The following is a 5,993-nucleotide window of genomic DNA, read 5'->3' as shown; positions in this document are numbered from 1 at the left end:
GTGAGGGGAGAAGGGTGGGGGGGGGGGGTGAGGAGGCAAGTTATTTATGCAGACATCTTGAGGCCACACGTTAAGGAGATATATTGCAGTGTAGTGCATGCTGTGACAAAATATTTATATCTATCTAACTATCTATCCAACTATCTAACTAGCTATTACTCCTACTTCTCACCTATTTACCGAAAATAAGCTGTAATCACATGTTATAGACGATCAGTGTTTTATGGTAAATATATACTCTTGGGGAATATGTAAAGAAGAAATCTGATTCATAGTGTAAAATGTACCACGCATTTTTTCCGCATTTCTTGGAGATCTAGACAAAATCTGCTATCGAAACTCAATACGCGTCTCCTGTCTGTCTGTTCTTGTTTCGTCTCTCTCTCTCTCTCTCTCTCTCTCTCTCTCTCTCTCTCTCTCTCTCTCTCTCTCTCTCTCTCTCTCTCTCTCTCTCTCTCTCTCTCTCTCTCTCTCTCTCTTCCCCATCTTTCTTTCCAACTCTGTATCTCTATATTGCTGTTTCTTAATATCACCAGTTCGTGTAAACTCATCTCAATTCTAAGAATGATAAGATAAGCCTTATCATTACAAACAGCCGCGGACACACGCCAAACCGCCACCGTCAATCCTAACAAAGAAATCTCGCCATATAATTTACTAGGGATTTGATATTATCAGCAGTTAGTAAAAATATGGTTTTTATATCGAGTTTTTTTTTTTTTTTTTTTAGAACAATACTGGTAAAGCATGATGAAAACGAATAAAAAGTAATAATGAAAAGAGAAGTGTGGAGGTGGGGGGGGGGGGTCAGGGATGGGGTGGAGAGGGGGGGATGGGGTGGAGGTGGTGGAGGTAATGATGAAATTGAATAAATGATAAAAATTCGTGATAAACATAACAGTAATTGCAATGAGTGTACCAGTAAAAGCAACGATGATAATGATGATAACAAGTGATAAATTTGTCATGTCCTTGTGCCTATTATAATCACAATCATGACACCCATTCGAAGTAATAATGACAATCAGTTTTAATTAATCAAAGCTCATACTTTTTTCCACTTTAGCATACAAATCACCTAAAAGTAATTAAACCAACTGTTTCCTAGCCACAGCATACGTTTTCTATCAGCCCCGAAGATTCAAAAAACTATTCCAGCAAACCTCAACAATCTCTGAGCTCTTTTTCGCCTCCTGTTATTACGTTGTTAGCGTTGTTGCTGTTGCCATATTTTGCAACCCTCGTTCAGCCTCGTCAGCGGTTGTTTTTTGTTGATTTTAGCGGCCTCCCCCACCGTGTTAAAGCGGAGTCAGCAAGCCATGTTTATCGTCCTCGCTCGCTGCCTGAAACAAACGAGCATCTCACTGCGGCGCCGCTCGCTTGTTGCGCCCCTTTTATGCTCGGCCGGGCAGTGTAGTTTTCATTGAAAGGCTTCGTGAATATGCAAGAACAGGTTGCATTCGAGGAGTGTAGCTTTTATCTTCTGTTGATTAAATCAGGGAATTAATTAACTTTTACTGATGATGGTGCACTTGCAAAGCCCTCCCGCATTTGAATGTATGCACATGTATGTATGTACACACACACACACACACACACACACACACACACACACACACACACACATCTATCTAATCTTCTTATGATGACTGTTGTCTAAATATATTATCGTTTTTTATATGTAGACAGGCAGCCATATACATAAGTAGATAAATAGATATATAGACAGACCAGGTAAATAGATAAACAAACTAATAGACTAAAAGATAGATATATGGAGAGAAATAACTCGTCTTTCGCCTTCCTTCGCACCAAAGCAACAGCTGTTTACTCGCCCACCTTATCACGACGAATAAATCCCCCTTGACGGCGAGGAACACCCCCCACTCTCCCCTTCCCCCTCCCCCCTGCTACCCACTCCCACTTCTCCCTCCCCCCTGCTACCCACTCCCACTCTCCCTCCTCCTTGCTACCTCCTCCCACTTCCCCCTCACCCCTGCTACGCCCTCCCCTTCCCCCTTGCAGTCAAACATCGCCCAGTCACAGTCAGGGAGAGGGGTTCATGTTAAGAAAGTTGGGGGGAGGCGAGAAAAAGGGTGGGGGGGTGCGTGGGGAGAGGGGAGAAAGGGGATGTGCGTGGGGAGAGGAGAAAGGGGAAGGGAAGTGGTAGAGTGGAGTGGGGTAGGAGCGTGGGGAGAGGAGAAGGGGAAAGGAATAGAGAAGGTGCGTGGGGAGGGGAGTTAGGATGGGATGAAGGGCGGGGGAAGGGGAGGGGAGGAGTCGCATGGAGAAGGGAGATGAGGGGGGGAGAGGGAGTGGTGGTGGTGGGGGGAGGGTAGGAGGAGGTCCGTGTCGTGTGCAATAACACGCAATGAAAACGGAAACTCGATGGGCCACGAAAACCTTGGCTTGTATTGCAGTGTCAAATTACCCCGTTTTGTGGCATGTTCATTTTTTCCCCCAGTTTCGAGTTTTCTTTCTTTCTTTTCTTTCTTTTTCTCTCTCTTTTTTTGTGTCTCTCTCTTTCATTCTGTATTTGCATCTTTTCTTTCTTTGTCACTTTCTTCTGTTCCTCGTTTTCCCTCTGTTTTATTCTCCAATAATAATAATGATAGTAGTAGAAGTAATAACAGAAATAAATATAATGACAGTGGTGTTAATGATGATAATAATATATAATATGATATAATATGCTAATGCTAAAGGTAAATGATAATAAGCATGCTGATACTAGTATTAGTAACAATAATAATAAGAATGATAATGATAATGGTAATGATACTACTACTACTACTAATAGTAAAAACAAAAACAATAGTAATGATGATAACGGTGATAATAATACTGACAATGATAACAACAATAACAGTAATGATGATGATGACGATGATAATAACAACGGTCTTTGGATTCAACTGAGGAAAAAAGTTCCTCCTCACCTGCCCGGTCTCCTCTTCCAACCCCTCTCTCTTCCCCTCACCCCCACCTACTCACTCCTCCCCCAACAATACCTCCCCTACTTCCAACACCTTCTTCCCCCCCTCGCCCCCACCCCCCACCTCTCACATTTTCCCCTCAAGATTACCTTCGACACTCGCAGTCTCACTTTTCGTACACTTGCCTCCGTGTTGCTTCTCTGTTGCATCTTGAGAGGGTCATGTTGCATGGTTTGACTTTAAACTTTAACATTTCTTCTTTTCTCTTTGCTTAAGCTTTAAAAAATTGTGTGTTATTGTTTCTGTGTTTTGTCTATATTTTATTTTTTTAATTATTGTTAATAAAATTACTTTCGTTATTTTTATTTTTTTGATTTCCTTTTTTTTTTTCTTTTCTTTTTTTTTTCATTCCCTTAGTTTCCATTATCATTATCATCATTAATACAATCATCATTATCATAATTATCGTAGTTATCAAAACTACCATCATTATCATTATTGTCATTATCATATTATTATAATTATTATTGCTCTTTTCGTTGTTCTTATTATTGTTAGTACTATCACCATCATTTTAACCATTAATGATGATGTTAATAATAATAATAATAATAATAATGATAATAATAATAATAATGATAATAATAATGTTGATACTATGGCAGTTATTACTACTATTACTAATACCAACAGCATTGCTTGATGATAGTGATAATGATAACTATCATTATGATCATTATTATCATTATTATAAAATGATAATGATAAGAATATGATAACGATATCGATTTCTCATTGCTTTTCATAATTAATATTGTTATCATTACCATTATCATTATCATTATTGTCATCAGTCCCAGTATCTTTGGTATTCTCATGATTATTACTGTTATTACTTACCACTGTTATCTCTACACTAATAATTCATGAGAACATTTCTCATAATTCAAATCAGTTTCACCATAACCATTACTCTTACTTCTAATCTAATTACTACTTTTTCATTATGATCCATCATCAATTAATATCATGATTACCCTTACTATTACTATTATCAACACTAATACCAATTTCCGTTAAAGTTTTTCAAGGTAAAAAGGTGAGATTAAGAATATCAGATTGGAGATGCGGGGTCCCATCTTGCAAGAAATAAGAGTAGAAAGAAAAGAAGAAAAAAACGAGTAGGAATATGAAAAAAGAAAAAGAAAAATGCAAGGTTTTGGAGATGTGTGGTATCTTGCATTGAAATGAGAGTAGGAAAAAGAGAAGAAAAATACGAGTAGGAATATGAAAAAAAAAGTGAAAAATGCGTGGTAAAAAAAAAAAAGAATTTTAATGGAGATGCGGGGTATCGATCCCCGTACCTCTCACATGCTAAGCGAGCGCTCTACCACTTGAGCTACATCCCCTGTGACAGAAGGGGTGCGTTGACCGTCTCTTAATATGATCGTTAATTCATATATTATTATCGTCATCGTAATCGTCATCTTCACAATTATCATTATTATAATTAACGCCCCCAATTGTTAGAAAATGGATGTGGTTGATCTCTTAATATCATTGTTACTATGATCATCATCATTATAATAATCATAATCATCATTATCATTATCATTATCGTCATCGTCATCGTCGTCATCATCATCATCATCATCATCATCATCATCATCATCATCATCATCATCATCATCGTCATCATCATCATCATCATTATCCTTACCATCACCATAATCATTAACATTGTCTATTGTGGGCAACGCAACCAACACACGCAACGCCTCTCAAACGTTTGCGCGGAAATAAAAACATTTCAATTTGTCGGGTTAGGTGAACGCTGTCACCTGAAGTTTCAAACATTTGTCTTTAAATGTTTTTTTTTTTTTTACGTGTCTTTGGGGATTTCAGTATATGGGTTTAGGGTTATTTGTATCAATATCGTGAATTGATGTTTACTGTTTGTTCTTTTTTACTACGTTTCCTTTATGTCGAATGAGGATTATTGTAGATTTTTTTTTGTTTGTTGTAATTTACTGTATTTACCGTTTTTTAATTTGTTTTTACTGGTTTTGCTTTTTTCGTAGAATTGCATCTATATTATTCACACACACACACACACACACACACACACACACACACATCCATCAGAATAGCGCGTATCTTGTCCCAAACACACTTTCGAAATCCACTCCCAACGCACTCAGTTTAAATTAACCAGACGTGCATGGCAATCGCAACAGTCATGCAAGCAACAACATGCAACGAAAAAGTGAAAGGCATTATTTTTAGACTTATATAGAGTAGAAAAAAGGAATACTAGACGCATTATTTCCATAAGGTCGTTTCCGTATGTATAAACTAAGGTAAACATCGCCTTGACAGCTGGAGGGAGTGAAAAGGGAGGGGGGGGGGGGGGGGAAAGGCGAGAGGTGATGAAGAGCGGAGAGACGTAAGGCCGTTAATTCACTCTCTCTCTCTTTCTTTCTCCCTCTCCCTCTCTCCTCCATCTCTCCCTTTCTCCCCCCCCCCCTCTCTATCTGTCTCTCTCTCTTCCCGTTTATTTTCTCTTTCTCCCACTCTCCTTATCTTTACCCATCTACATACCTATTTTCCCATCTATTAAAATCCATCGAATAACAAAATAAAACAACTAAATACATTACAAACAAACAAAATATATAACCATTAACCGTTATTACATACGAAAAAATCATCAATTTCAACCTTTATTTTTTTTCTTCATATTTTCTTATTTTTTTCTCTTATCTTTACCGACAGCGTACCTTGCTAACCTAACCTTCACCCTAGATTTTTTTTATTCATTTATTTATCTTTATATTTCTATTTATTTATTATTAATTAATTAATGTATTTTTATTTATTTATTATTGTTTTATTTCTTATATTTACTCCTTTTTTTTTTTTTTACTTTTTTCTCTTATCTTTCCCGACAGCGTACCTTGCTAACCTAACCTTCACCCTCGGCTTCCTGACCTCGCGCCCTTTGACCATCCTGTCCTCAGTGTGACCTAGTTCCTGATGGGTGCAAGGGTGACTGAG

The 5,993-nt window shown here is 37.8% G+C and overlaps 1 non-coding gene across 1 annotated transcript; it reads right to left on the bottom strand.

The window, feature by feature from the left end:
• Nucleotides 1-4,272: 4,272 nt before the first annotated feature.
• Trnaa-agc lies at nt 4,273-4,345 on the bottom strand. Its single transcript has one exon. It is a non-coding gene; the product is annotated as a tRNA-Ala (tRNA).
• Nucleotides 4,346-5,993: the final 1,648 nt, after the last annotated feature.

The sequence above is a fragment of the Penaeus chinensis genome, chromosome 3 (genome assembly GCF_019202785.1).
Source record: "Penaeus chinensis breed Huanghai No. 1 chromosome 3, ASM1920278v2, whole genome shotgun sequence".
Classification (NCBI taxonomy): Eukaryota; Metazoa; Arthropoda; class Malacostraca; order Decapoda; family Penaeidae; genus Penaeus; species Penaeus chinensis.
This window is presented reverse-complemented; position numbering and strand designations above follow the sequence as displayed.